This window comes from Haemorhous mexicanus, chromosome 16 (genome assembly GCF_027477595.1).
Source record: "Haemorhous mexicanus isolate bHaeMex1 chromosome 16, bHaeMex1.pri, whole genome shotgun sequence".
Classification (NCBI taxonomy): Eukaryota; Metazoa; Chordata; class Aves; order Passeriformes; family Fringillidae; genus Haemorhous; species Haemorhous mexicanus.
Window position 1 is genome coordinate 16,221,718 of NC_082356.1, and position 20,826 is coordinate 16,242,543.

Consider the following 20,826-nt stretch of genomic DNA (forward strand, 5'->3'; position numbering starts at 1 on the left):
AAACGCCAGATGACATCGTGAGGGTGAGTGTTCCTGACAAAAATCCACCTTGTCCTTGCTGTGGTATCCGGGTCAACTCTGTGTTGAACCTGATCGAACATCTAAAGGGGTTGCACGGGAAAAGGAGAGTTTGCTTTCGGTGTGTGAAATGTGGAAAGGAAAATACTAACTATCATAGTGTGGTTTGTCATTTCGCAAAATGCAGGGGTCCAGAAATTGTAAAAGCTCCAGCAGGCAAGTGGATCTGTGAGGCATGCGGTAGAGATTTTACAACTAAAATTGGCCTGGCACAACATAAAAGATTGGCACATCCATCAGTAAGAAATCAAGAAAGGATCGTTGCTTCCCAACCGAAAGAAACATCAAAGAGAGGAGCCCACAAAAGATGCTGGACAAAAGAGGAGGAAGAACAGCTGATAAGATTGGAGGCACAGTTTGAGGGAAACAAAAACATCAATAAGCTTATTGCCGAACACCTGACAACCAAAAGGGCTAAGCAAATCAGCGACAAGAGAAGACTGCTGCCCAGGAAGCTGACAGGTGGGACTGATGAGGAACCTGGGATGAGTCATCGCACCAGGAGAGCAGCTAGGACCTGGGAACAGAACCTGGGGTGGATCATCTGCCAGGGAGGACAGCTGCCAGAGGGAAAACAATGGCCAAGATAAGGGGACACCTTGATAAGAAGAACAGCTGCTGCCGGGAAGCCATCGACCAGCAGAGGGCGGGGGAGCTGCAGGCTCATTATCACAAGGTGCTCGAGGAACGCTTATCAGCTGGAGCAATGAACACCTTCTCCGGAGCATTCAAGCAATTAATGGACGGCCAGGAAATCCAGCCAGTGGTTAACCAAACATCAAAGGACTGCTTTGGATGCTTGGAATCGATAAGCCAGATAAGAACAGCGACCCGTGGGAAAAATTACAAAAATAAACAGGGGACCCAGGAGAAGGAGCCAAGAAAGCCGTTTCAGAAATGGATGAAGGAGAGGGCGATCCAAAGAGGTAATTACCTATGTTTCCAGCGTTTATTCTACCTGGACAGGGGGAAACTAGCTAAAATTGTTTTGGACGACATGGAATGCTTGTCCTGTGATATATCACCCAGCGAAATTTATTCGGTATTCAAAAGCAGGTGGGAAACACCTGGTAATTTTTCTGGCCTTGGGGACTTTGAAATTAACGGGAAGGCTGACAACAGTGCCTTCAGGGACTTAATCACGGCTAAAGAAATTGAAAAGAATGTGCAGGAAATGAGCAAGGGCTCGGCTCCGGGTCCAGATGGGATTACTCTTGGGGACATCAAGAAGATGGATCCCGGATATTCCCGGACCGCCGAGATCTTCAACCTATGGTTAACATCTGGGGAACTCCCGGACATGGTGAGGGCGTGCAGGACTGTTTTAATTCCTAAATTAATAAAACCGGACCGTTTAAAGGACAATAATAACTGGAGGCCTATCACGATCGGTTCCATCTTGCTGAGACTCATCTCCAGGATCATAACAGCCAGGCTGAGTAACGCGTGCCCCCTCAACCCAAGGCAAAGAGGCTTTATCAGAGCAGCAGGATGCTCCGAGAACCTGAAACTCCTGCAGACTATAATTCGAACTGCCAAAAGAGAGCACAGACCGCTGGGTGTTGTATTTGTGGACATTGCCAAGGCCTTTGATACAGTAAGCCACCAGCACATCATACATGCTTTGCAACAAAGAAAAGTGGATCCCCACATCCTTGGCCTGGTGAACAATATGTACAAGAACATCAGTACGTATGTCACCACAAAAGGAACGCACACACGGACAAAATCCAAATCAAGGTGGGAGTAAAGCAAGGTGACCCACTATTCCCCCTTTTATTTAACCTAGCAACAGAGCCCCTGTTGGGCAAGCTGGAAGAGTGTGGCAAAGGATACCAACGAGACGGCAGCAGCATCACAGCAATGGCATTTGCAGACGACTTGGTTTTATTGAGCGACTCCTGGGAAAGCATGAAAGCAAACATCGCAATACTAGAGACCTTCTGCAATCTCACCGGTCTCAAAACACAGGGGGAAAAATGCCACGGCTTTTACATCAAGCCCACTAAGGATTCTTACGCCGTCAATAACTGCGCTGCTTGGACCATCAACGGCACACCCCTGAACATGATTGACCCCGGAGAATCTGAGAAGTACCTCGGCCTGCAGTTTGACCCCTGGACTGGGATAGCAAAACCCAATCTCTCGGCGAAGCTAGACTTCTGGCTCAAACAAATTGATCAAGCTCCACTTAAACCTCTGCAAAAGCTGGATATCCTCAAAACATACACCACCCCTCGACTGACCTACCTGGCAGACCACTCAGAACTGAAGGCAGGGGCCCTCGAAGCCCTGGACCAAAAAATCCGAACAGCGGTCAAGGACTGGCTGCACCTGCGATGCCATCTTGTACTCGAGCATGAATGACAGCGGTTTGGGTGTTACCAAATTGGCAGGGCTGATCCCCAGTGTGCAAGCCCGAAGGCTGCATCGGATTGCACAGTCCTCGGATGAGACAATGAAGAATTTCCTAGAGAAAGATCAAATGGAACAAATGTATAAGAAACTATGGATTCAAGCTGGAGGGGAAAGCGAGAAGACGCCCTCGATTTGGGAAGCACTGCTGGCGACAGAACCATCCAACAGTGCAGACACAACTTCGGAGTGGGAAGCACCGATCCTGAAATGCAAATTTCCTAAACCATGTGATTGGAGGAGAAAGGAATTAAAAAAATGGACCAAATTAGTTTCCCAGGGCCGTGGAATTAGGAATTTTGAAAGTGATAAAATTAGTAATGATTGGCTTCAGTACTATAGACACATACCTCACAGGAAACTCCTCACTGCATTACAACTCAGGGCCAACGTCTACCCCACGAGAGAATTTCTCTCACGGGGTAGAGAGGATAGTTCCATCAAGACATGTAGACATTGCGCTGCAGACATTGAAACGTGGGCCCACATCGTCGGCTTTTGCCAAGTGACGCAGGACGCCCGAATCAAGAGGCACAATCACATCTGTGAGAGGCTGATTGAGGAGGCGCAGAAGAGGGACTGGGTAGTGTACAAAGAACCGCACATAAGGGATGCCACCAAAGAACTGTACAAACCAGACCTGATATTTGTGAAAGACGCTCGTGCACTTGTCGTGGATGTGACGATACAATACAAAGCAACCAAATCTTCCCTGGAAGAAGCCGCTGCAGAGAAAGTGAACAAGTACAAACATTTGGAAACCGAGGTACAAAACCTCACCAATGCAAAGGACATTGTTTTCATGGGCTTTCCCCTTGGGGCACGGGGGAAATGGTACAAGGGAAATTCTGAACTTTTGAGTACTCTTGGCCTCCCTAAATCGAGGCAGGAGTTGGTAGCAAAGACTTTATCCACAGAAGCGCTTCTATCATCTGTGGACATTGTACATATGTTTGCCAGTAGGGCCAGAAGATTGCCAGGGTAGATGATTTTTTGTATTTTGAATTTTCTTGTAGATTTGTTTTTGTTGTTTGTACTATTTTTCTTTGTATTTCATTTTTGTAAAAGGTTTTATACTTTTTTGTATATTTTCCAATAAACTTGATGGTAGCTAGGTTGGTAGGGAAGCCACAAGCCAGTTAGGTAGCTCATAGTAAGTAGGGACAGAGATTTTTTAATTCATAAAAATCTGGCTGGGCGGCCAGTGGCAGCAGTGGCGAGGCCACAGGCGCCGCGCACCGCGCTGCCGGTTCTAAGAGAGAGCTCGTGCGGCTGCCCTAGCTGGCCCGGGCCAAGCCCTCCTGTCCGTGCTGGCGGGTGCCGGGTGCACCGGGTCTCCTCGACCTGCCGAGGGACGGAGCGGGCCTTGCCCCTCCGCCCCTCAGCCAGGCGTCCAGCCCTGGGGTAAACCTGTTGTCCCAGGTGGGACTTAGCCTCTGGATGACACAGGGTAGACCTGTTGTCCCGGCCGGACTTGGCCTCTGGGGAGCATGGGGTAGACCTGTTGTCCCGGCCGGACTAAGCCTACAGAGACCCAGGGTAGACCTGTCGCCATGGGCTGCCCTCGCCCCCTGGGCGCCAACTACCGGGCAGACCGACCCCCGCCATGGGACGCCCGAGCCCATGGCCCAGGCTGGGCCTGCAAGCGCGTGTCAGGCGGGCGACGCGCGCCTCATGGTGTGTCCCGCTCTGGAGGGCCCGCTTGCCTGCTCCCACGTCCTCCTTCCCCCCTGAAAAAGGTGAGGGGACGGGATGGGGTGGGGGCGCTCTTTTGACACTTGGGTGTGTCAGCAGCAGGCAGAGCACAGGGCACAGGCTGCCTGTCGGCTCGGCTGGTAGTGCGCTGGATACAAAAGGAAAATAAATAACATTTGCCAATATTGGGGTTGTTTTTTTTTTTCCCTACCCCCCGGATAGGTTTCTCCTTCCAAGCAAACAGAACAGCCGTTCTTTCAGGAAAGGAGAAAAGAAAAAGGGGGGAATCCCCCAACCTCTAAACTCGGCATCAAACAAAGGCAAAGGAACCGGGGGGGGGGGGGGACACACACCACCAAAAAAACTGCCCCCCCTAAAAACCCCCACAAACCCCACAACCCAAAAACCAAAGCAAAGCAAAGCAAAGAAGAAAGCCTCCCCCCCTCAACCCACCCCACCCCAAAAACAAAAACAAAAAGACCCCCCCCCAAAACAGCAAAAAAAAAAAATCGAAAAGACGGATGGCTCTTGATAGTGGGGGCTTCATTGGGTGGGACGGGGGCTGATAGAGCCCTCCGGCTCCGGGCCATTATGAGTCTGTGAGCTTACCCCAGCAACGGGGTCGCCGGGCATGGGGAGGCGCCCGGCGGCGGGTGCCGACCGGGGAACAACCGGTGTAGCCCGGCTCTGGCCCGGTCCTGGCTCCTGTCGTTGACCGGACTCTGGGGCCGCCGGGGGCTTGGCGAGGCGCCTGGGCGGCGGGCGGCCCCGTGCGGACACCGGGTCTGCCCTGGCTGCCCGGAGTGCACCAGGTCTACCCTGGCTCCCCAGGTGGACACCAAGTCTACCCCGGTTGCCGCGGTGGACACCAGGTCTACCCTGGCTGCCGCAGCAGAAACCAGGTCTACCCCAGCTGCTGCAGCAGATAACAGGTCTACCCAGGCTGCCCAGCAGGCACCAGGTCTACCCTGGCTCCCCGGGCGGACAACAGGTCTACCCCAGCTTCCCAGGCGGGCAACAGGTCTACCCTGGCTCCCCGGCGGACACCAGGTCTACCCCAGCTGCCACGGCGGACAACAGGTCTATCCCGGCTGCTGCGGTGGACAACAAGTCTACCCCAGCTCCCTGGGCAGACAACAGGTCTACCCTGGCTCCCCGGCGGACACCAGGTCTACCCCGGATCCCCGGGTGGGCACATGGTCTACCCCGGCTGCTGTGGTGGACAACAGGTCTACCCCGCTGCCCCGGCGGACATTGGGTCTACCCTGGCTCCCCAGCGGACACCAGGTCTACCCCGGCTGCCCAGGCGGACAACAGGTCTACCCCAGCTCCTAGCTGGGCACCAGGTCTACTCCGGCTCCCCGGGCGGACACCAGGTCTACCCCGGTGCCGGGCCGCCGGGGGTCAGCGCAGTCCCCGGGCAGCGGGGGCCCACCGGGGACAACAGGTCTACCTTGCTCCGGCGGGACTTACTCTGATTTCGGCAGGCGCCGGGTAGACCTGTTGTCGCGGCCGGCCGCGGAAGTTCACCAAGGGGTCGCTGTTGGCGGCCGCCTCCAGCGATGTCATGGTAGCAGGCGGCCTGCGGTGGCGCACCTTCCCGGTCGAGTTCCATTTGTCCTCTTGGAGGCGCTGGCGCCTTTGGACTCGTCTGTCCGTACTATGGGAGCGAGGTGACGGGCCGCATCCCCGCAGGTTGAGCTAGTGCCTGTGTCTGAGGCAGAGCGGGGCGGCTGCGCCCGCGGTCACCGGGGCGAAGGGAGCTCTGCCTAGCCGGGACGAGTTGCGTGGCTTCGTCCCGGCTCCCGTCCTGCCCAGGGAAGTGGGTACAGTTGGAGAGCCAAGAGAGAAGGGCGCTGAGAGGGGATCCTGAGAGGCCGAGAGAGAAGGGGCGAGAGAGGATCCTGAAAAAGACCCAGAGAGAAGGCCAAAAGACAAACACTGAGAGGCGAGAGAGAAGGGCAGAAGACGAGCGCTGAGAGGCGAGAGAGAAGGGCGGAAGACGATCGCAGAGCCGCTCGCCGGCCGAGGCGAGGCAGAAAGATGAGGCTGCCGGCGTGTCCCGCTCAGGCCCGGCTTCTGTTGGCTCTGTGAAGGGGGGGCGGCCACCCTGGGTAACCGGCGGCGGGTGAGGCGGCGGCGCAACATCCCTTTTCTGCCTGGCCCTAAGCCAGGGCCCACTCAGCGGGCACGGTTTTTGACTTTTTGGCGGCCAGCAGCCGAGGCTGGACGCGTCCGGGCCTTTTCCCGGGCCTTGCCCGAGAGCCCTGAGTGCCGCCTTGGTGGGCCAAGGTGGTGGCATCCCGTTCCCTGCTCCCGACCTGTTGGCCAGCGTGTCCAGGGTGTCGGAAGGGCGGTGGAAACGTGCCGTGGGGCGTGCGGCCTGGCCTCAGCCCACCACCTGGCTCGAGGGGCTCGGTGACGGCGGTCGCCCCGTGAGGCGCCGAGCCGGGGTGGCGGCGCCCTGGCCCCGGCCCTGTGTTGTTGAGGCCGTTCCCCCTTCCTCGGCCTTAAGCCGGGGACCCGCGTGGCGGTCGGAATTTTTCAGGGGCACTGACGCGGGCCGCGGTGGCCAGCCAGCCCTAGCACGGACCCGGAACCCGACAGAGAGCCCTCTGGAAGGTCCCAGGCAAGGCAGTGGCGCCTCGCCCACCTCGGTCGTGGACAGATCGAATGAGCTGCTTATGCCGGGCGGGCTGGGTTGCCACCCGGGTCTGTGAGTTTTTTTCCTTAGGCGTGCTGGGGTGCTGTCAGAGTGAGGGTGTGCCCACCCGGCCTTCGCAGGTTTTTTTTTTTTATCTCTCGCGGCTCTGAGCCGCGGCACCGAGAAGCGCGTGACGAAGGTGCGCGGGCCCACAGTGGAAGCGATGGTGGATGGAGAGAGAGAAGGGAGAGCGCCAAGATTGCTGGTGGGCGCTGGTGGGGGAGCGAGAGGCGCGTGCCATGACCCCCGGCCCGGGCCCACGGCCCCCGTGGCTAGCACGGGTCGTTGCCGAACGTGCGCTGCCATGTGCCTTTGTGTCGTGCCTTCCCCACCCCGTATTTTATTTCCGTTTGTTTTTTCCTGGAGGGGGGGAAGCTGACTGCCGCGAGGTGGGCGAAAGCCGGTGGCCCGTGGCCCGGTCGGTAGCACTTTTCTCGCACGCTCAGACTGGGTTCCCCATCAGAAGGGGGCTGAGAACCCCCTTCCCGGCCCGGTGGTCCGGTCCTGCCCTTGCCTAGCTGAAGGGAGCCTTCGGTTGCGGGTGGGTGGCGGCACCCCCCGTGCTCCCGGTGTTGTCCCAGGACTGTGGCCGTGGGGCCTCTGTTGCGATCGATGAGGCTTTTTGGGTGGCGTCAAGAAGACGGTAAAACTTGACTATCTACAGGAAGTAAAAGTCGTAACAAGGTTTCCGTATATGAACCTGTGGAAGGATCATTACCGGTGGGGGCCTCTCGCAGGGCACGCTCCGTTCGCACGCTCGGCCCCTTGGCACGCCGGCAGCGGTCGGCGCTGGGGGCCACACGCCCTTCCCGAAGGCGTCCCTGGGGTCCAGGTACTGGATATCACCAGGAAATTCCCTAATGACTAAATGAACTTCATCTGTTCACCACGGTCTGGGGTACAGTGACTGTGAAATAACAGAGCTCTCAATATTTGGTGAAACAAGGAGGGCCATCAACAAAACTTCCACTGGGGACTTCTAGAGGGCGATCCGGCCTGTTCAAGAGACTGATTTGGACAGTACCCTGGGCAACAGCCCTTAAAAAAAAAGGGGTCCCGGAAGGATGGACATACTTCAAGAAAGAAGTCTGGAAGGCACAGGAACAGACTGTCCCTGTGGGTGGAAAGACAAGCTGATGGGGAAGACAACCAGCCTGGATGGGCAAAGAGCTTTTGAAGGAACTAAGGGGAAAACAAGAGGGTGTATCCCCTACGGAAAGAGGGTGAACTGTTTAAGGATGTTGCCAGGTGATGTAGGAAGAAGATTAGAGAGGCAAAAGCCCAATTAGAACTTAAAGAAATCCAGTCATCGCAACCAATCTTCCCTTCCCAAAATGCCATCCTTTGGTTGGACTATCAATGGAACTGGAATGTCAAGTGCTGAGCTCCTGATGCCCAGGGACACACACCCCAGTGCCAGGCATGGTTTACTTGGCCTAAACCATTCAGAAGCACCAACACCCCCCTCAGGCCACGCATCAGTTTCAGTCTTGGGCCATGGATCGCACTGAAATGCATCTTTCACACCAACCTCCTCTTCTCTTCGATCTCTCCTTCCTCAGTAGGAAAAGCCTTCCACTGCAAGTGGGCTGTGATGTTACTCCTGTTTTCAATGAACATGGTTTTGTGGCTTGACATGGTGATGAAAGTCTTCTCAAGCTCCACGGAATTTGTGCTCAACCCAGCATTGACTTCTACAGCATCTCCGCGGAGGTTTGTGTGGATATTTTCTTCACCTGGAACAAAGCAAAGGGGAGACTTTGCTCAGCTCAGTTGCTGATGGAAACACAAGGAACAGAGCAAACCACAGGTCACAGAAGGAAATGTCAAAGCTTTTAGCTGTGTTAGCAGTTCTGTGGATCAGTCCATTTATCACGTCCTGACAGCTCTGTGTGCGCAGCGCGAGGGTGTCCTGGGCACCTCCTAAACCACCTTATTTCTGAGAGCGTTTGTAGAGATTTGGCCCCAAGGTGACAGTATGCACAGTGAGATTTGTCAGATGTGCTCCAGTGACCCACTCAGATCACACTGAGGAGCCCTGTTCAGTCCTGGCTTGCCCAGGGTCTCCCCTGGGCATCCCACGAGACTCTTGTCTCTCCTGATCCCTTGGATCCCTTGCTGCTGACCAACAAACACGCCTGGGAGCATGTGGGCAGCAAAAGGAGGCCCAGAGGAATAAGTGACAGCCCACAGCAGGAGGGGACACAGGCAAGGAAACACAACCAGCCTGGCTCTGCAATTTGACAAACCACTACAAAATGAACACCATGAAAATCATCATCATCAAACCCACAGCAGCACCAGTCTTGAAATATTTTATATTGTTCTGATCTCAAAAACCAAGCTGCAGCATTTCAAATGAAATAAAAAACAGACAAAGGAAAGATTAATAAGTTTAAGGAAAGATTAACACAGAGCAGCTTCCATATGAAGGCTGAATGGGATTCCTCAGTCTAGAAATCAAACAGGAGATAGATATGAGAGGTTTGAAACAGCATGAACTGCCTGGGAAATGGGGACAAGGAAAAATTTGATTTGTCACCAAACAGGAACTCGAGGGCCGGAGAATGTTATTAGACAGGAGCTAAATATATGTGTAGAGGGCCACACAGACAAAGGGTCTGTGACAAGCCAGTGGAGAAGCAACATATGGGACAGAGGTGTGCAAACAATCCATTGCATTGGAGTTTGATGGAAACCTCACACCTCACCTACAGCACTGCCCAGGAATGAAATAAAATTTCACCCAGGCATAGCCACATGGTAGTGGAGAATCAGGGTTCCTCCTTCCTCCACTCAGCAACTCCCAGCAAAACAGGAGTCCAAAACTCTTAGCCCTGTTAGAGGGGATCCACTTGATCAAGCCCCTAAATACCAAGGAGTTCTCAGTTTGCTTTGGGGTAAAGCTGGAACAGGGGAGGGACCTCAGGAGGGAATAGAGGGGGATGGGACAACAGGGAGTGATGGTGGAGAACTGTCCTGTGCCCGTGCAGGGCCCAGCACTCACCTGTGCTGCAGCACACTGCCAGGGACCCACAGTGGTCACCCGTGGTCAGCGGGTGAAATCCCACTGTCACCTGCATGGTGTCACCAGCGTCCAGAATTCCTATGGCTGGTGACATGGAGAAAGGACTGCAACACTAAGAGAGGGATCAGGGCTCGGGGAGACACCTGGGCATGAGATTCCTTCTGCACTGCAGCTCACCTCAGCTCACTTGGTGTGAAAAATGCACATTATACGATAGACTGTTTGCAAATACTAAAATGAATATAATAGGTGTTATGTTGGGAAATTGTTTTGTAGTACTGTATTAATCCCTTTTAAGTAGTGTGTTAAATGTAGTTTTAGGCTAGAACATCATATTAAAATAGAAACTACGTGATGTAAGATATTTTTTCTAACTAGCTCAAGAAATGAACAAGAAAATCAAGAAATGCTTTAAACAGAGATAACAGCAACAGGACACCCAAAATCCCAAGAGAAGAACTACTGCCCCCCTATCAGGAAGAATCAGACTTCATGGGGACTGAGATGACTGATTACAAGATGAGGGGGGAAGTTGACAATAAACAGAAAAATACCTAGTTTGAAAGGAATGTTTGCATTGTGTATGAGAGATATGAATATGCAACAGGCTATTGCTTTTAAGGATTAATCCTTTGTTAGCAAAACCTGTTAGCAAAACCTGTTCTGTGGCAGAGCAGAATGCCCGGATGTCCTTAATTCTTTGCTTTTTTATTGTCCCTTTATTGTCCTAACTCTGATTGTCCAAATTCTTATTGCTCTAATTTTTATTACTCTTTTTAGAACTATTTGATTACTGTTGAATTTTTAAAACTTTAACAAAAGGGATTGGCGTTTTTCACACTTGGGCAAGCAGGGAGCAAACCAACCACAGTCAGCAGAAGACAGGGCAGGGTCAGAAACAGCCACCGAGCCACTTCTGAGGAGATCCAGCCCCCACAAGATGCTGTGGGATAAAATGACCTCACCTCCCCCATACTCTGCATCCTGCCCTCTGCAATGAGACTCAAGGGTCCCACTGCCAGCAATCCCATCAGAGAATGGTTTGTGAAGAGCACAGAGAGGGTTCAGAGCTACCTGCATGCACAACTTGACACTGAGTGCCTCAGGAATTTCTCCTTTTCTGATGTTTATAGAACTCACCTCAAGAGATGCAAATGTTAGGGCACTACCTGTCCTGGGATATTACAGCCTAGGAATCAGACAGGGAGAAGGAACTTTCCCTTGAAGACCAAGGAATAATTACTGCTGAATTTGCAGTGTGGTTCTTTGGTTTCTTTTACCTTGAAAACATCCTGATCTAGCCTAAAAGGGCACATTTCATCAGCACTTCAATGAAGGCTGCCCTAAGAAAAGGAGCAATCAAAACTCTGAAAGAGTGCAAATGCAGATTAGAGCAATACAGTGACATGGAAACCCAAAAGGAGGATGCCATGTACAGTATGAAGGGTCCAATCCCAGCTCAATGAAGCACCATGAGCAGGAGCACACCAAGGAAGCAGAACAGGAGGTTTCTGTGTGTTTTTCAGCAATGCAGTCTGGGACTCTGGGTTGTCATCCAGGCTGGTAACTGTTGGCTTGGCCCACCTGACAAACTCTGTGCAATGTGTTGGAAATACTTCTGCAAACGTGTTGGTGCACTTTGGATTTAACAGGAGCAATCAGGATTGGTCACCAGGTGAACAGCTCTTGCCTGACAAACAAAAGACTGTGCTTTGATGCTCAGGGAGAGCTCAGGGGAAATGTGCTTCTGCCCAGCAGCTGCTGGGCTTTGTGCTCCTCTACAGCCCCACTGAGGAAACAAAAGTTCCTGGCCTTGGTGCTTCGCTGCTGGTCAATCTGTCACTTACAAGTGTGTTCAGGGGACTTTGGTGATGAACCATCACACACAAAAATAAGGAGAACATCTGAAAAGCTGAACTTTGCTCATGTCAGCAGTGACAGCTGATGAACTTGCTCCAGGTTCTGCTCATTAAGGACCTCTTGCTGCAATGATGGGCCTAACCTGTTCTCATTCCCACTGGTGAGAACATCACTGCTGGCTGATGGAGAAGCCTTGGGCCAGCAATGTTTATGTGCTGGACGTCAGGCTTTGGAGAGAGGGGAGGAAAGACAAGGCCCCAGCAGCCCCAGAGCTCCTGCATCCGCCCCAGGGGTGATGCCAGGACTGCTGCAGCTCTCTGCTGGGGCTCGAGGGGATCAGTGCCTGCTGGGGGCAAGGCACAGGATTTTGTTCTTCTTCTTCTGCCAGAAATTTCTCCAGAACAGAGAAGCTGCCAGTTAAGGGAATCCCTGGCCACACTTCAGCACTGCCTCCATTCCATTCCATTCCATTCCATTCCATTCCATTCCATTCCATTCCATTCCATTCCATTCCCACTCCTGCCCTCAGATGGCAGGATGGCAATAACACTCCTGGGGGTGACTTCAGGGGTTGCCTGAGAAAGGAGGTATCTTCTTATTTTCAAATTATCAGGAGAAGAGGATCCAGCCAAATTCAGGACTCAGTTTTCAGGACTGAAAAACGGAGTGCAATTCAGCCCCTGCCTCTCCTACATCCCACCCTGGGCTGTACCCACCAGACTCCTCTGTTCCTGCTGTAGCAGTCATCTCTCACACAGACCTGGCTCCCCAAAACCCAAGGACACAAGCTCTACTCCTCTGAATTTCAGCCAACATCACTAAGCTGCACCCTGAGCCCAGAGATAGAAGAGCTGTGAAGGAGACATCCCTGACACTGTAATAACCAAATGAAAACCAGTGCCAAGAGATGGGGCAAGCAGGCTAAATTTTGGCCTTTTATCTGTTCATTGTGAGCTGTTCCTTAAGATAGCTCCCATCCTTTAGATCTGTCCTTTCAATGAATCACTACTGCACCCAACAGGCAAAAAAGAGAAGGTATGGAGGGGTTTTAATAGGTTGTTTTCTTCTGCTTTTAAATTAGGTCCATTGGGAAGATTGTTTGCTTGCATCTAAAGGCAGGTCCAGATCTCCCAATGGCACCTTGCAATCCCCAGACACTGCTCTTGCTTTGAGCAGTGTGTTTGCTCAGAAGATTTCCAGAGGTCCCCTCTGGAAAAGTTATTCTATACTTTTATTTTCTAAAACAGCCCAAATTCTTTTGACATCTTCACTAAATGTCTCATATTTCCTACACACCTGTGCAGGAAGTACCTATGGGCTGGTGGTATATTGAGAGGCATTGAAAGAGCTCAACCTTCATCAAAGTTCCCAATGAAGAATTAATAATCTTTTGGCAAACATTCAACACAAACCAAAATGAAAAAACAGCAGAAACACAGGGACTTCAGAAAAAAAGAAAAAAGAAATCTCAATGAAAGGGGGCAAAACCTTATTCAGAGATTTAAATCATCTGTTTGAAATTTTAAACTGGCTTTCAAAGGTTCATCATGGAGCAGAAGGGGGGACTGATGCCCCCAGCTGGCAAGGGAAATCAGAACAGCTTTAGTAGCAGAAACTGCACCGGCTGCCTGCAGCACAGCTCATGTTGGGCATCTCATGAGAGGAGCACTGGAAAGCCACGTGCCTGTGGCCTCCCAGAGAATGGGCCTATTTGGCTGACAGTGCTGAGTAAGCATTTCAGAAGCTGCTTGTGCTCAGGAGGGTGCAAGCCAGCTACCAGCATGTTCCAGCAGCCTCCAGGAAAGCGGGGCCAGAGAAAGCTCAAAGGCTGCATCCTGCTCAGAACACCGAAAGCGAGAGCAGATGTCCTCCATCCTGCTCACTTCCAGCCAGGCTGCAGGGCTGCTCTGGCTCCTTTTGGTGCTCTTCCCCAGCCCTGTTATCACCCAAAGGTGTTTTGTGCAAGGACAGATCCTGACCTCTGGCTGCTCAGCTGGTAACAAGCTGCCTGGTTACCGACATTGCAGACCAGCAGAGTCTTCTGGATGCTGCACTTGACCGGACACTTGGAGAAGTCCAGCTGGGCAGGGAAGTCCAGGATAGCTCGGGCACCAATGGCCCGAATTGGCACAACTATCCTTTCCCTTTCAGTGACACAGATGAGTTCATGGGAATAATCCTGCAGGAAAAGAAACTGCCTCAGCACACGGCATTTAGTGCCATCCCCATGGCAGAAGAAAAACCATTTCCTAGAACCCTTCAATGGCATCAATTTACCTATTCCACCCTTAAATGAACACTAAGTTCTACTAATATGTCACATTTTAAAGGCACCGGTGCACTCTGCAAAACCTATCTCAGTGGCATTAAGCTCTTTTGTCACTTGGGTCATCCAGAGAACTGCCCTAGGCCACCACAATTTTAACTCTACATTTTAATGATGTTAAAGAATTCCTAAGTCCCTTCTAAGGAACATGGAGCTAGGGAACACAGGACATTCTTCCTTAGGTGTTACTGCTACGGGCTCTGGGCTCACAGCTCTGCCTGCAGCCTGTACCTGCCCTACACGATCTCCTTCAGGCAGGTGTCCAAGTCCCCTGCAGCTCAGCAACCTCCTGCTGACCAAGGGCACCCAGAGCCCAGTGTGCCTGTGCCAGGCCACGCTCACAGGCACAGCACATCCTCTGCCCTGGCCCTGCAGCTGTACCATAGTCACTTGTGCTCAGGGACAGCACAGCTGCAAGGCTGCAGAACAGAGGGGGTGAAAAAGCACCATCTTTGCTCCAGCCCAGGGGCAGGCAGGGAAGCTGTTGGCAGTCAGGAAGGAGGAAAGCTCTCTGACCTCTTTGTTCCTCTAGCATTTTCCATAACAATTAAATCCCTTCCACTGTACCTAGAGATGGCCGAACATCTATTAACAGCCCTCTGTCATTTCCATCCTGTTCCCTGTGCATCTTCCCATGGCAATGCTCAGGAATGTGCAGGGAGGGGAAGCAGAGCCTGCCAGGCCTGGCTGCAGTGCCTGACAGCACGTGCCAAGGTGTGACTGGCTGCAGGCTGCCTGCCCATGGACTGGAGCCAGGCTCACAGCATGGAATGGGCTGGACCCACAGTGCAGGGAAAACAGTGGCTGTGGAGATCATTCTGTGCTTTGGCTCCTCCAGTCTCACCTTGTTCTCGCCGGGGCTGAAGCGGATGCGCACAGGGGCAGACGCGCCCGGCGGCACGACACGGAACACATTGCTGGAGCACTTGAGCTAGAAGTAAGGGGAGCTCCCCATGGAGACCTTCACCACCTGAGGAAACTGCAGCAAAGACATGCAACAATGATTTTGCCACTTGCGGAAAGAGAATGAGAGGAGACCTGTCCATGCCCTGCTGACATCCCTCCTTGGCCCCTTTCCCAAAGCACTTTCAGCTCTGCAGGCACAGGCACATCATTCACAAGGCTGAACTCAAATCCCTTCTGTCTGCCTCCAGCATTTTGGCCAGGGCCGGTAGGGCAGTGCCTGCTGGGAAGGAAGGGCTGAGCAGGTCAGCACCAGCCAGATGGAGACAGAGCACCTGAACCAAGTCACCTGCATATTCATCAAGGCCAGAAAACCTGCTGGCTTCTGCCTGCACACAGCCATGCAGTAGTCGTGTTCCAGAGGGGGAATGTGCTCCCTGAAAGCAAAACAGCACATTGGCCTGGGGGAAGGAAGAAATTCCCTTCTAGCAGATCAGGTTTGGGTAGGGACATTCTGGGGACAGAGTCAAGCAGGCAGAGCAGCAGGAGGGGAGGCCTAACACTGTGGCCTTACTGGGAATCAAAGCAAACCTGAAAAGCAAAAGAAAGAACACAGCAAGACAACCCCTAAAACAAGTAGGTGGCAAAGAGAATTTAAATGGGAGGTAAAGCTGTAAGGAAGAATCATAAAACCATGAGAGCAATCAGCTTGCCAAAAGTGACAGAAACACTGACAGGCTGTGCCTATCACTATGGGCCTCAAAGGCATTTTCTGCCTGGAGAAACATGACCAGCACTGACTGACAGTGTGGTTCCAGGATGAAAAGCCAATCTTGGCTCTCCAGGCCTTCTTGCTGCCTGTGCAGGCAAGCTGGGCTGCTGGGCATTCCTAACTCCAGCCAGCAGGCCAGGTTCTGCCCTCTGGGATACACATCCACAGCAAACATGCATTTTCTAGCTCATAGATATCAACCCCCAAGCACCAAAATGTTCTCCAAAAGTCTAAACCAATGATTTGGACTCCCTCCTGTCTCTTCCCACCAGCCCACTCTTGGCACAAGCCTCACTTGAGAAAATCTTTCCCTGACTGAAATTCCAATGGTCTCTCTTTTCCTCTTTACAGTGAAACACAACTGCTGATATTTTTCTACTTTCTTCCTCTCAACTCTCTTGGGAAACTGCAAAACAATCACAATTTCTTCAAGTGAAGGGGAAAACCTCCAGGAGCTCATGGCTTTGGTGTGCTGTGGTTCTCCAAAGGGAAAGCAGAGCACTGTGTTGCTTTTGGAAAAGCTGAGCAGAGCTGGATGAAGTGGCAGGAGCCTGAAGTGGCACCTAAAGGCCTCTCACTACTTCTGCTACATCCGCCTGATTGCAGGGCTCTTTCAGAACACAGCTCCTGCAGTGCCAATGCTGTTAATGAAAAGTGATTCCAGCATAAAGTGGAGAAGACTCAGCCCCTGAGCTTTGACTGTGAGCTGCACAAAGGGAGCCAAACAGGCTGAGAGAGTGTCCTGGTTCAGGGCAAATTTGGGAGAGAACCCCCAAAGGGCCCCCCTAGGAAATCGGATTCTACCACCCCTCCCCCAACCGGTACAGGAGAAAATACTTCCTTGGAGAAAAGTGGAAAAAAACTGTTAATTAAACAAGAAAAGCTAATATTAAACAATAAAACCCCTTGCTGCTCCAAAGGAGATGACAAACCCAGAAAGTCCCCTCCCCAGATTCCAGTTCAGCTCACTCAGTCTCTTATCAGTCCCTCCGGCGCTGGAAATGCCGTGGCCCAGGCCCGGCCCGGCCCACCGATGTGAGCTGCTGGTGCTCTTATGGTTGTTCAGTCCAGAGCAGGTGTGAACAGGTCCAGAGAAAGGGGAAAAAAAGGAAAAAAAAGCACAGTCCAGGGAACTTCTTTGCCTCAGCTAGCTAAACTAACTAAAAAGCAAGAAAAAAAGAGAGCCCTGTCCCGCCGTCTGTTCATCCGCAGAAACACGCAGTGCAGAAGCAGGAATGTGTAGGAGTGAGTTCAGTGTCTGAAAACAAACTGCGCGCCTCCTCTCCCCCCCTCAATCTTTGAAGCAAGTCTTAAAGGTGCAAAACTTACTATTCAGCATAAACAGAATGAGACGATTGGGGATAAAAACATCATATAGTCAACCTAGGACAGAGAGGCAGAGGAGCCAAGATTAACCAAGGAGACACAGGATGTGGTACAGACTCAAGGCAAAGCCCGAGAGCAGGTAAGAACTGTACAGCCCTCAACATTCACACCAATCCAGAGCTTGCAAGAGAAGGCAACTCCTTTGGGATAGATACCATCAACACAGGGCAAACCAAGAGCAGGGGAGAATTCCCAGCACAGGAAGATTTCCACCATCCTGCAGAACAAAGGTGCTGAGACATTTTCTTCTGCACGTGCTGCAGCAGATAACTTGCTTTGCTGTACACTGCGTCTGCAGGGCTGGACCTGTGCTCACACAGGAGCTGAGAGAGAACAGCTGCTTTGGAACCTCTTCTAGCTGGGACCAGCTGTGGCTCTCAGGGCTTTGGGCAGAGTTTGAGCTTCCCCCCCCCTCCACATGCCCAGGTGCCCAAGGGCAGGATGGTCAGAGCAGCACAGGTGAGTGTCCAGCCTGACAGAAGGAATTCCTGTGGCAAAGGGAAAGGGACAGAACACGTGCTCAGGGCTTCAGTTGTACATTGGTTTCACTTGGCTCTGCTTACACGGCCAGGCAAGATCCTGAAACATCACACACTGTTCCCTACTGCACCAGGACAGCCCCCACCAACAGGAGCATGGCACAAAGAGCTGGGGAGGGGGTCTGCAGCTTCACAGCGCTGCTGGACAACAGAGGCAGGGAGACCAGGGACACCAGGGGTGTTTGCAGCCTTAACACAGCCCAGGGGGTACTTACAGTAAAAGACGTCAGTCTTTCCTGGACAAAAGATGAGGTGTCGAGCTCTTCTCTGGGACTCCAGAAGTCATTTTGAAGGGAGGGTCTCCCAGATGAGTGGCAATGCCTCAACAAAACTGGAAGAAGCAACAATTGAACTCTGAAAATCCAGAACCCAATTCAAGAGATATACTGGTGCTAAAAATTTGATATGATTTGAAAGTAGCTGTCATGGTTTGACGCTGGTGCAATGCCAGTGCCCCCATGAAAATGTATTCTCCCTAGTGTCTGCTGTGAGATGTGACCAGAAATAGAGCTAAGCAGGCTCCAGCTTTGGAATAAAGGAAAGAAATGGATTAATTTACAAGATGTAAAAGAAACACACACATAGAACTCAGAATGAAAACCTTCCAAAACACATTCCTCTTCCCCCCACCAAATCTCCAACACAGCACAGTGAGACAAAACCTTGGATTCTCAATCAAGTTACCACCCCTCAGATAATCAACTCTCAGTTCATCACCACCACCATTCAGACAATCAATTCTCAGTTGATTATCAGAAGAGAGGAGAATCTCTTGTACCATAGGCTCTCCCAGGAAACACAGCTGAAACCTCTTGTGTTTCCATGTCACACGTGGCACTGTCCGGAGAACATCTGCCATCATGCCCTCTTCCTTCCATGCCCACTGCTCTCACCACTGTGCATGGACCAGGGCTGCTTCCAGGGTTCCCCTCTTAAGGATGCTTTGCCCAGTTCCAAAAAAGCAACAGTCTCTCATTTTTGGGACACATGTCCCCCCCCCAATTCACCCCCTGGCGCCGAGGGGTCTCAAGAACCAAGACCTCCTTCTTCACTGAAGATCAAGGGCACTACCACCCTCCTCACCTGTCGTCTCTGTTCATGCCACTCCTTCACATAACATCACTGCACTCTCTTGGCTCCAAGCTATTGCCTCCCCCCCAGTGCAGCCTCTGTGTTTCAGGAAAAAAACACGTTCTGTCCACGGCTATGCAAGACAACTCCAGTCAAAGGCCACTCCATCCTCTCCTCTCACCTCGGATTCTTCTCAACTCTTCCAACATCTTTCACGTGCACAAACTTTCACCACACTTGCCCATTTCCTCCCAGTTCATCTCCATCTCTCGTCTCATTGAGATCATTCATTTCCATCATTCAAGAAAAGGGTTAAAATCTCAGCCTCTGCCTGCCCAGAACTCCCACGACTTCTCACCGAGCCCCGCTGCACCCCCCCCTTCTCCTTCTCAGCCGGGCCTGCTGCCAGCACATGATATCAAATTCCAAGGTGGCACAAGCTCAGGCTCCCTCTCTCTCTCTCTCTCTCTCTCCCGGAGGGGGGGTGGTGGCTGCCCGATGCCTCTCAGTGCTCCTCCACCCTTCCATCCTGCAGGGGCCTTCACCTCCCTTCTCTGTCCAAGGCCCGGCCTACCTCATCCCGGCCACATGGCTTCCCCTCCCCCGCCCAGCCCGCAGCTGGGCAGGGCAGGTCTGGACTCTTCACTAACTGGAACCAAGAGAACTTTCTCCTGGCAGTTCTCTGCTTTTATCCCCTGAGTTCTCAGAGGCGTGCCCATATCCTCAGTGGCCACACCAGGTGCCAATATTCAAATCTGAGTACCGATTGGTTTGACCACAGCATCCCAAAAAACTCACTTCCTTTTTCAACCAGAACAGTAGCTAAGTGCTTGTTTGGTGTAAGTAGCTACTTTGTTAGGCCCCTGCTTGGACTTTTTCTGAACTATCCATTCAAATATCCATTCACTATGTTGTGCAATTCAAAGATGGATCATACTGCAGCTAAAAATCTGAACATTAATAATAGTTAGAACAGACAAAGCTGTAGCTTAAATATTACTTAAAAATAGCTAGAGTGGATGTCCTCTTCTTTAGGCTAAAGCACCCCTGCTCTCTCAGCTGCTCCTCACAGGACTTGGGAGAGACTGGAATGCTATGGCTAATGGCTTAAATATTGTTATGAAGGACTTTCTGCCCATTGTGACAAAACTGTAGAAAGAAGCTGTGACCACCGCAGCCCACCCCTCCCTGAAAATGCCTCCTGACTGGAACTTGGGACTGTGAGTTAAGCTGCCTAGGGGAACTTGGAACAAGACAAAGGTGGCACTATTGACCTGTTATCTCAGGTCTGGGGAGAAGTAAACAAGGCTAGGAGAAAAACCTATCCACAACAAAGCCAAACCCAGCAGCTGTTCTGAAAATCAGCTCTGTCTGGGTTCAAGGTGGGCAAGTTGTAGCCACAGACTCGTCTGCTGAGGACAGGTTTGCACACAAACCTCCCATCAAAGACCTCCAAGGTGCTCCCAGACCCATTCCTGAGGCCTTGCACCAAATGACTGCAGGGCATGCAAAGTAACACAACCCAATTCATGGCAGACTCTAAGGATATACTAGTGCTAGAGATTTTACATTATTTGAAAGTGGCAATAGACAGAGTCCAACTTGCCCCACCCCAGGGAGGTACCTGGGAGGTCCCACCTTGCCGAAATCTGCATGAATCCATTGGAGTCTTACATTTTGCGAGACCTCACCACAGAGAAGACCAGAAGAGGATTTTATGGCACGCCAATGGGATCCAAGGAATGGTGATATTTTCTACCTAATCTGTCTCTGTCACTCTCTTTGTCCCCCCTCTTCCCAACACCCCACCCCCTCTCCCGCTTTTTCTATTCCTTTCTCTCTTCCTCACATTTACTGTTACATAAAATCCAGACTATTGACTTTGACATATGGTCTCGTTTGCACCTCAATTCAGAGGCCTATCCCTAATAATTTTAATAACCAGACAATAACAACCCACTGAAACTTGAGCAGAAATTGTTCACCTTTAAGCAGTTTAAGCAATCACTACAGGAAAAAAAAATGTAAAGACTAGTACATTTAGAAAAT

At 51.7% G+C, this 20,826-nt stretch overlaps 2 long non-coding RNA genes and 1 pseudogene across 5 annotated transcripts; 1 reads left to right on the forward strand and 2 right to left on the reverse strand.

Annotated features, from left to right (window-relative positions):
• Positions 1–20,826, forward strand: part of LOC132334705 (zinc finger protein 850-like) — a 1,130,993-nt pseudogene that overhangs the window by 625,466 nt on the left and 484,701 nt on the right.
• LOC132334895 (uncharacterized) lies at positions 3,499–4,581 on the reverse strand. The gene is made up of 2 exons (XR_009488542.1): positions 3,995–4,581; positions 3,499–3,949 (listed from the first exon to the last, which is right to left on the reverse strand). It is a non-coding gene; the product is annotated as an uncharacterized LOC132334895 (long non-coding RNA).
• On the reverse strand, positions 8,302–19,501 carry LOC132334861 (uncharacterized). Of its 4 annotated transcripts, XR_009488501.1 has the most exons (6): positions 19,352–19,501; positions 17,922–18,037; positions 14,951–15,085; positions 13,760–13,959; positions 9,900–10,024; positions 8,302–8,628 (listed from the first exon to the last, which is right to left on the reverse strand). It is a non-coding gene; the product is annotated as an uncharacterized LOC132334861 (long non-coding RNA). The 4 variants fall into 4 exon arrangements; XR_009488502.1 differs by lacking the exon at positions 9,900–10,024; XR_009488503.1 differs by lacking the exons at positions 9,900–10,024; positions 13,760–13,959.